Below are 11,051 nucleotides of genomic sequence, written 5' to 3'. Positions count from 1 at the left end.
GAAGAATGTTCCAGGAATGGAAGACGGCTCATGTAAAAGCACAAACAGGAAAGAGAATGTTATTCATCGAGGATAGAAAGACAACCTGTTTTTCTGAATTAAAAAACATGGAAAGGGGAGTACTGTATTATCAGACTGCAAAGGCTGCTTGAAATGAGGTGGTGAAGGGTTTTCAATGCCAAACAGAAGAATTAATATTTGGTCCTTAAAGCACTTGGAAATCCGCTCATCAGCTCACCCATAAGCATTTGTGCTAAGTACTGGAGATACAAAAAGGTCCTCCATTAGTACATTTTCCTATTTCCTCCTGCAGCTTATTTAACTTTTCCTTCAAGAATTTGGATTCTTCAAAAAACAACCCGCTCAAAAAAGAATTTAAATTCTGTGCTGATACATACACACGTATTCAGTATTGTTATAATTCATTATCTATGGTAACTGTTAGCAAAATGTAGTTTCTATGATTATCTCTTTATTAGATTATTAGATATTATCTATTACTACATAATGGATAACATCCATTGCTAATGAATATTATCTATCAGATTTAGAATATTTACTTTGGCTTTCTCTTAAATAATGATTGCTGCCCTTGCCTTTTTTCACTTCAACCAAAGCATAATATTCAGCTCCAGACTCATATTTTAAATCTCTGTATGCCTTTCTGTTTCAAGTATGTTTCTTGTAAATGACATATTGTTGATTCTGGTTTCTAATCCATTTTCCATTTTATAGGTTAATTCATCCTATTCACATTCACAGTTATAATTGCTAACTATATTTCCCATCATCCTATTTTCTTCTTTTTATCCTTCTCTTTTTCCCGTCTTCTCATCAAAAGTTAGTTTTGCTTCTAGTCACTGCCTATCTTAATGTATCCTTTTCCCCCAATTTCTCTTAGCCCTCTCCACTTCTACTTCCTTGTAGGCAAGATGAATTTCTATATCCAGTTGTGTGTGTGTGTGTGTGTGTGTGTGTGTGTGTGTGTGTGATAAAGATATGTGTACATGTATTCTCTCTCTCTCTCTCTCTCTCTCTCTCTCTCTCTCTCTCTCTCTCTCTCTCTCTCTCTCTCTCTCCCCCTTATTCCTCTTTGAACCAGATTAGTTGAGAATGATGTTCAACCATTTACTTTCTCACTCCAATTTTGCCTTCCATTGTAAAAATTCTTTCTTGTATGCCTCTTTTATGTATAATAATTTTTCTTTACCTTTTTATGCTTCTCTTCAGTCTTATGCTTGAATGTCACATTTTCTATTTAACTCTGATCTTTTTATTAAGAATGCTTGAAAGTCCTCTATTTCATTAAATATCCCTTAGTTTCCTGAAAACTTACACTGTTTTGCTGGGTAGTTTATTCTTGATTGTAATCTTAGTTTCTCTGTTTTCTAGAATATTATATTCTAAATCCTCCACTTCTTTAATGTGGAAGGTGCTAAATCTTGTGATATCTGGGCTGTGGCTCCATGATATTTGAATTGTTTCTTTCTAGCTGTTTGCACTATTTTCTCTATGACCCAGGAGGCCTTGAATTTGGCTATAACATTCCTGGAAGTTGTCATTTTGGTATTTCTCTTTTTCACTTGCTACTTTGTCCTGTAGTTCTATGATATCTGAACAGTTTCCCTTTATAACTTCTTCAAATATGATGTTTAGGCTTTTAAAAAACATTTTAATCATGGATTTCAGGTAGTCAATTTTTAAAATGATCTTTCCTCAATCTGTTTTCAAATCAATTGTTTTTCTTCCTTTGCTTTTCCCACTTTTAAAATAGCTTTTTATTTTTCCAAATACATGGAAATATAATTTTATTCATTCACCTTTGCAAAACCTTGGGTTCCAAATTTTTCTCCCTCCCTCCTCCCTCCACCCCCTACCATAGACAGCAAGCAATTCAATAGAGATTAAACACGTGCAATTCTTCTAAATATATTTTTATATTTGTCATGCTGCTCAAAAATGTCAGATCAAAAGGTGAAAGAAAAAATAACATGAGAAAAAAAGCCAAACAGCAACAATCAGGTGTTTTTCTAATGATTTTGATATTTAAGGAGTTATTTTTCTCAGTAATTTTTGTGCCTCTTTTTATTATGCTCTTAATTCTCTTTTACTAATTTCTTGCTCTGCTCTCATTTCTTTTCCCAACTTTCTGCCATTTATTTTATTTTTAAACTCTTTTTTGCTTTTCTTTTAAATCTTTAACTCTTCTAGGAATTATTAAGCTTGTGCTCATTCTACATTTTTCTGTGAGGCTTACATCTGTAATTTTCTCCCCATTGTCATCTTCTGAATTTGTCTCTTGAGTTTTCTTGTCACCATAGTAGATTTTTGTAGTCAGGTTCTTTTTTTTTTAAATTGTAATGCTTTTATATTTATCGTTTTTATTATTAGCAACTTGTGAAGTTCTCTCTCTCTCTCTTTCTCTCTCTCTCTCTCTCTTTCTCTCTCTCTCTCTCTTTTTACTTTTCAACCTCCACCCTTGCAAAATCTTGTATTGCATATTTTTCTTCCTCCTTCTACCCCTATCCCTCTGTCCTAGATAGCAAGCAATCCAAGGTAGGTTAAACATGTGGAATTCTTCCAAACATATTTCCACATTTATCATTCTGTACAAGAAAAATCAATTTTCAGATGAATAAATTAAAGCCATTTCTAATCATATGAAAAAATTGCTCTAAAGCACTATTGATTACAGAAATGGAAATTAAGACAACTTTGAGTTACCACTGCACACTTCTCTGATTGGCTAAGATGACAGGAAAAGATAATGATAAATGTTGGAGGGGATGTGGGAAAACTGGAACACTTTATTGCTGGTGGAATTGTGAACTGATCCAACTATTCTGGAGAGCAATTTGGAACTCTGCCCAAAGGTCTGCAATCTCTTTGATCCAGCAGGGTCTTTACTGAATCTGTATCCCCAAAAACACCAAAAGAGGGAAAACAAACGATCTGCATGTGCAAAAATGTAGCAGCCTTTTTTGTGGTAGCAAGGAATTGGAAAATGAGTAGATGCTCATCAATTGGGGAATGAGTAAATTTGTATATAAACATAATGGAATATTATTTTATAAAAAATGAGCAGGCTGATTTTAGAAAGGCCTGGAAAGACTTACAAGAACTAATGCTGAGAGAAACAAGCAGAACCCGGAAAACATATACAGCAACAGCAGTATAGTGCAATGATCAACTGTGATAGATATGGTTCATCTTAGCAATTCAGCAAGGCAATCTTAATAAACTTTGGATGGAAAATGCCATCTGCATCCAGAAACAGAACTATGGACACTGAATGTGGATCACCAAATAGTATTTTCTCCTTTTTTTGGTGGTTTTTCCCTTTTGTTCTAATTTTTCTCTTCCAATAGGATTTATATGGAAATCTATCTATCTATCTATCTATCTATCTATCTATCTATCTATCTATCTATATATATAACAAAAATGTTTTTACATGTAACTCAAGGGAAATAAAAATAATAAAAATAGTGTTTCATATCTAAAAGAAAAAGAATTCATGGGCAGGCTTCAAAAGAACTGATGCTGAGGGAAGTGAACAAAACCAAGAGAACACTGGACATAGCAACAACAAGACTGTGTGATGATCAACTGTGATGGACTCGGTTCTTTTCAACAATGAAGTGATTTGAGGCAGTTCCAGTGGACCTGTAATGGAACATGCCATCTGCATCCAGAGGGAGACTGAATGTGGATCAAAAAAATAGCATTTTCACCTTTTGTTGTTTGTTTGCTTGTTTTTTCTTATGTTTTTTTTCCTCCATTTGATTTTATTTTTCTTGTGTAGCATGATGAAATGGAAATGTGTTTAGAAGAATCGCACACCTGTATTGGGTTGCTTGCTGTCTTAGGAAGGGGAAAAGGGGGAAAGAGGACGAAAAACGGGGAACACGAGGTTTTGCAAAGGTGAATGTTGAAAACTATCTTTGCATGTATTTGGAAAAGTAAAATACTATTAAAAATCCACTAACCTCAGATTTAGACCTCTTTAGTTTGAAATTAGTGAAAATGAATATAGAATTTTTTCCCATCCAAAATCATGAATCCCCTGAATCCCAAGTTCAGAAGTCCTGGTAGAGCAGAAGAGGAGAGAGCCAAATGTTAGAGTAGAATGAGGGAGATAGATGTGAGAGGACATCTAGAACAAGAAAGGGGGAAGAAAAGGATGATGATGATCTAGGAAACTTGGATGACAAGAAAGATAAGAACAAAGTTGGGAGGGAAAAAATATTGTATCTGCACATGTTGAGCTTGAGATGCCCATGGAACACACGGTTTGAATGACCAGTAGACGGTCATGGGGCAAAACCACCATTAGGACATGATTCCTCTGGTGGCCTAGCAGAGAGGCCCGAGAGGAGAAGCAAGTGAGAGAGAGCAACATCAGGAAGATCCTGTGAGAATTCCTAAGAGTAGAGGACGACCAATCCCATGGAAGGCTACAGAGAGCTCTAGAAGGAGCCCGATGCTCTGGAAGTCTCTGCAGAGAGGAGTTCTAGTCCAGAAGCTGGGGGCCAAGAGTTTCAGAAGTCAAAGGGAGTAAGTGGAGACAAGGAGAGCAGACTGCTTCCTTCTGGGCTTCCATGAAATGGAGAATGTGTGTCAGGGATGGCGAGCCCGGATCTGGTTTTAGCATCAGGGAAGGGGTTGGCAGATAGGGAATGTTTGGGGGAAGCGGGAAACGATGGGCAGTTTGCTTGAGGAAGCGGGAAGGGCACACACAGAGAAGAGGATGTTTAGGGCAGCCATTGGAAGTGAGTTGGGAATCGTATGTGTGAAGATGGGAAAGAGTGTGGAGGACGAAGAGATGGGCGAGGACCAAGCCTCAGGAACACCCTTAGTTAGAGGCGTTGATGATGATCTACAAAGCAGACCGAGAAGAAGCCTTCACATAGGCAGGAGAACAGAATGGAGCAAAACCACAGTCTCCAGGAGAAGAGAAATGTTAACCCAAGGCTGTAAAGAGCTCCAGAAGTCAGCAAGCATTTACTGGATGCTAAGCGCTGGGGGGCCAGAGAAAGTCCCGAGAAACCGCCTGCCCTCAGGGAGCCTCCCGTCTAATGGGAGAGAAGACGTACACACAGTTGTGGGCGACAGGCTAGAGACAGGGGATGACGAACAGAGGGAAAGCATGAGCGGCAAAAGGTCTCAGAGAAGAGGGGATTTTAGCTGGGACTTGAAGGAAGCAAGAAAAGCCACAGAGGAGGACGTTCCACAGGGGAGATGCCCGGGATGGCCAATGGCCAGGAGTGTTGAGCATTGGCCAGGAAGCCAGAAGATTGGGGTGGGGGGGAATGAAGGTATGAGAAGACTGGAAAGGTGGGGAGGGGTCAGGCTGTGGAGACTTTGGAGGCCAGAGGATTTCCTGTTTAAAATTCAAGCAGAGAAAGTCCATATGAGAACGGAGGAAAAGCCATTAGATCATTGGAGAGAGCGGCTTCTGCTGAGCCCAAAGGTCAGATTTCTAGGGATGGAGAAGCAGGGGGAAGAGGGGGGATGGAGTTCAGGCCATGAAAGGAAGGAGAAATCCAGGCTGGATGCTTGAGCAGATCAAGCGAGCGTTCTTGCTGGTTAATTGCAGGCAGGTGAGCATCTCTGTAGCACCTACTGTGCGCAGGCACTTTGTAAATATCACGCTCTCTCATTTGAACCTGACAACCACGTTGGGAGGCAGGGCTGCTGCTGTTCCTGTTTCTCAGACGAGGAAACTAAGGGAGTCAGACAGCTGGCAAGCGAGTGGGAGGTCACGTCTGTGCTGCTCACTCCCTGCACCTTGAGCCACGGCGGCACTTGGTGCTCCCTAAGGAACGAGGAGGTGGTGGGGAGATACTGAAGCCTCCAGAGGAGGGGGATAATTGTGGGAGCGAGAAGCTGAGTGACTAGTCATGGGAACATAACGGAGAAGATCATTGGGAATACTGTCAGGAAGTTTGGAGATGGAGGCAGAGAAGATCCCATGGAATGGCTTTTACAAGTTAGGGTGCTTAGTTGGGGGGAGGGCAGGGAGCTATGGGAGGCTCAGAGGGTCATTGGGTGGAAATTGCTTAAGTCCCCATGTAAGGGGCCAAGATGGAGAAAGCTGGAGACCAGAGAGTTCTGGCTTCCGACCTGGGGGGAAAGAACGGGTCCCGGCTGCCGTCCCCGACGTTAGCCCCCAATTTCATCCCATCCCATTTCCAGCTTGCCGCACCAGAGCCTGGGGGGAGTTGGGAGCTGGTTAAGGCTCCTTCCCTCTGTGCTGTCCGGAATATATTTTCATGTGTGCACTTCCTGTCATTCCTGTTTGCAATCTGATTGGGTAAATGGGCTTATTTGCTATTTGTGGAACTGGCGTCTGCTCGGAATTAGTCAAGTCTTGAATATGTAGCCTGGCTAGGGCCCTCCGTTAAGGGAGAGCGAGCCGGAGCGCAGCTTGAACCCCAAATGACTTCCCGGATGAATTATTCAAGGGAGCAAAGAGACAGATTCTAGCCCCAGCTCCCTCTGTCTGAGGAGAGCAGAAGCGGTTTCCTCTGGCCCAATTTCCTGCTTCCCCTCTGTCTGCAGAAGAGGTAGACAGGAGGGCAAGGACTTTAGAGACAGACCCGTGTGTTCACACCTAAGCCATGTGACATGGGCACACACACACACACACAGACACACACTGACACACACAAAATAATCACCCCCACACATAACACACACACACAAAATAATAATCACTGACACACACACACACACACTGACACACACAAAATAATAATCACCCATATACACACACACTCACAAACTCACACACACATCTCACACACACACAAAATAATAATCACTGACACACACACACTGACACACACAAAATAATCACCCCCACACATAACACATACACACACAAAATAAAAATCACTGACACACACACACTGACACACACAAAATAATCACCCCCACACATAACACATACACACACAAAATAATCATCACTGACACACACACTGACACACACAAAATAATAATCACCCATATACACACACACTCACAAACTCACACACACACAAAATAATAATCACCCATACACACACTGGCACACACACACACTGACACATACAAAATAATCATCCACACACACACTGACACACACAAAATAATCACACACACACACAAAATAATAATCACCCATACACACACATACTCACAAACTCACACACACACCTCACACACACACAAAATAATAATCACCCATACACACACTGATACACACAAAATAATAATCGCCCATACACACACTGATACACACAAAATAATAATCACCCATATACACACACACTCACAAACTCACACACACACCTCACACACACACAAAATAATAATCACCCATATACACACACACTCACAAACTCACACACCTCACACACACACAAAATAATAATCACTGACACACACACACCGACACACACAAAATAATAATCACCCATATACACACACACTCACAAACTCACACACACATCTCACACACACACAAAATAATAATCACTGACACACACACACTGACACACACAAAATAATAGTCACCCATATACACACACACTCACAAACTCACACACACATCTCACACACACACAAAATAATAATCACTGACACACACACACTGACACACAAAATAATAATCACCCATATACACACACTCACAAACTCACACACACATCTCACACACACACAAAATAATAATCACTGACACACACACACTGACACACACAAAATAATAATCACCCATATACACACACACTCACAAACTCACACACATCTCACACACACACAAAATAATAATCACTGACACACACACTGACACACACAAAATAATAATCACCCATATACACACACACTCACAAACTCACACACACACATCTCACACACACACAAAATAATAATCACTGACACACATACACTGACACACACAAAATAATAATCACCCATATACACACACACTCACAAACTCACACACACATCTCACACACACACAAAATAATAATCACTGACACACACAAAATAATCACCCCCACACATAACACATACACGCACAAAATAAAAATCACTGACACACACACTGACACACACAAAATAATAATCACCCATACACACACTGGCACACACAAAATAATAATCACCCATATACACACACACTCACAAACTCACACATCTCACACACACACAAAATAATAATCACCCATACACACACTGACACACACAAAATAATAATCACACACACTGACACACACAAAATAATCACCCACCCACCCACCCACACACACCTTTTATGTTTAAATCATGAATCCATTTAAAAAAAATTTAAACATTTTTTATTTATTTTTATTTTTATTTTTTTTTAATCTTATAATTATAATTTTTTTGACAGTATATATGCATGGGTAATTTTTTTTTACATTATCCCTTGTATTCATTTTTCCAAAATTTCCCCTCCCTCTCTCTACTCCCTCCCCTAGATGACAGGCAATCCCAAACATTTTACAATCATGAATCCATTTCAATCTTATCTTCCATCTGTTCTTTAAAATGGGCACAGCATTTACTCTTGTCCCGTCCTTGAGTCTCTCTCCTATTTATCACAATCCTCCAAAGACCACTGACATCAGAGAAGAGGAGAAAGATTGCTTTGTGCCAAAGAGAGCTCCGTTGAGACTGGAAAACATAACTTTGGAGTGGGCCTTAATCACCCAATCCAATGGCCTCTTCTAGATCCTTATCCACCTTGCTCTCTTTGTATCTTTTGATACTATTGATCACCCTCTTCTTCTGGATAACTCTATTTTCCCTAGGTTTTCAGGACAGCCCTGTTTCCTAATTCTCCTCCTACCTCTCTGACCTCTCCTTCTCAGTCTCCTTTACTGGATCTTCCTCCAGCGCTCACCTTTTCACCATGAATGTCCCCCAGGACTTTGTCCTGGGCCCTCTTCTCTCCCTCTCTATTACTTCACTTGGGGATTTCATTAACTCCCATGAATTCATTTGTCATTTGTTTATATATAAAGATCTTGGGATAAGAATTTACTATTTGGTAAAAAAATTATTGGGAAAGAGAAAAATAGTCTGGCAGAAATTGGGTATAGGGCAATATCTTAGTAGGACGTGGGAGCTACTGGCACAAGACCATCCAGCATGGCTTACCCTCTCAGAGAAGGTCCTGGGCTTTTAGGAGCAAAGCAGAATGTTCAGAAGAAATGTGAGAGGCGCAAAGTTAGAGACTTTGCCCCACAATGTTCATAGGGATGATTTGTGTCCAAGCTGTTTGCATCCCGAGCTCTTATTGGTCTGATCAACCACAATTGAACGCACTCATTTGACTCTAACACAGTGATCCACTTTGGGTCCTCTTCAAGAGAACAAAGGGCAACAACCAATCAGCCAGCCAATACCATTTACTAAGATAAGGTCAGAATGATACATGATCCAAACATAAAGGAAAATATCATAAGAAAATTAGAACAAGGTACATAATGTTTGGCAGACATAGATAAGAATATATGAATAAATGAGATACAGAGCATTGTGGGATGTAAAATGGATAGTTTTGATTACATTAAATTAAAAAAAGTTTTGTACAAGTAAAACCAATATAGCCAAGAAGAAAAGAATGAGGGGGGGTGGAAGAAGAAGAAAAATTATATAATTTCTTGGAGAAAGGTTCTCTCTCTCTCTCTCTCTCTCTCTCTCTCTCTCTCTCTCTCTCTCTCTTTCTCGTTTTTAAGCTTTTTATTTTCAAAACACACGCATGGATAATTTTTCAACACTGACCCTTAGAAAACCTTGTGTTCCAAATTTTCCCCTCCTCCCTGTCCCCCCCTCCCCTAGATGACAAGTAATCCAATAATGTTAAACATGTTAAAATAATATATGTTAAATCCAATATATGCATACATATTTATACAGTAATCTTGCTGCACAAGAACAATCAGATAAAAAAGGAAAAAGGTGAGAAAAAACAAAATACAAGCAAATAACAGAGAGAATGAGAATGCTATGTTGTGGTCCACACTCTGTTCCCACAGTTCTCTCTCTGGGTGTAGATGGCTCTCTTCATGACAAGATCATTAGAACTGGTCTAAATCATCTCATTGTCCATCAGAGTTGATCATCATATAATCTTACTGTTGCCTTGTACAAGGGTCTCCTGGTCCTGCTCATTTCACTCAGCATCAGTACATGTCTTTCGAGACCTTTCTGAAACCATCCTGCTGATTGTTTCTTACAGAACAATAATATTCCATAACATTCATATCCCAGAACTTACTCAGCCTTTTCCCAACTGATGGGCAGCCACTCAGTTTACAATTCCAGCCACAAACATTTTGGCACATACAGGACCCTTTCCCTTCTTTAGGATCTCTTTGGCATATAAGCCCAGTAGTAACACTGCTGGGTCAAAGGGTATGCACAGTTTGATCACTTTTGGGGCATAATTCCAGATTGCTCTCCAGAATGGCCGGATTCTTTCACAGCTCCACCAACAATGTATCAGTGTCTCAGTTTTCCCACATCCCCTCCCAATTCATCATTGTTTGTTCCTGTCATCTTAGAGCCAATCTGACAGGTGTAGTGCTCTGTCAGAATCGCCTGATCAATAGTAATTTAGAGCACCCAAGGTCTCATATTTCAAATAGAGAACTCTTATCAAATGTATAAGCATATGAGTCACTCCCATTGATACATAGTCAAAGGATATGAACATATAATTTTTTTTCTTTTTTCTTTTTCTTTTTCTTTTTTTTTTTTTGAGGCTAGGGTTAAGTGACTTGCCCAGGGTCACACAGCTAGGAAGTGTGAAGTGTCTGAGACCAGATTTGAACTCGGGTCCTCCTGAATTCAAGGCTGGTGCTCTATCCACTACGTCACCTAGCTGCCCCTGAACATATACTTTCAATAAAGAAATCAAAATTACATGTGAAAAATGTTCTAAATCATTATTGATTAGAGAAATGCAAATTAGACCAACTTTGAGATAAAATCTCAACCCTATCATATTGGCTAAATGATAGAAAAATGGC

Source organism: Sminthopsis crassicaudata, chromosome 6, assembly GCF_048593235.1.
Source record: "Sminthopsis crassicaudata isolate SCR6 chromosome 6, ASM4859323v1, whole genome shotgun sequence".
NCBI lineage: Eukaryota > Metazoa > Chordata > Mammalia > Dasyuromorphia > Dasyuridae > Sminthopsis > Sminthopsis crassicaudata.
Note: the sequence above shows the minus strand (reverse complement) of the source record.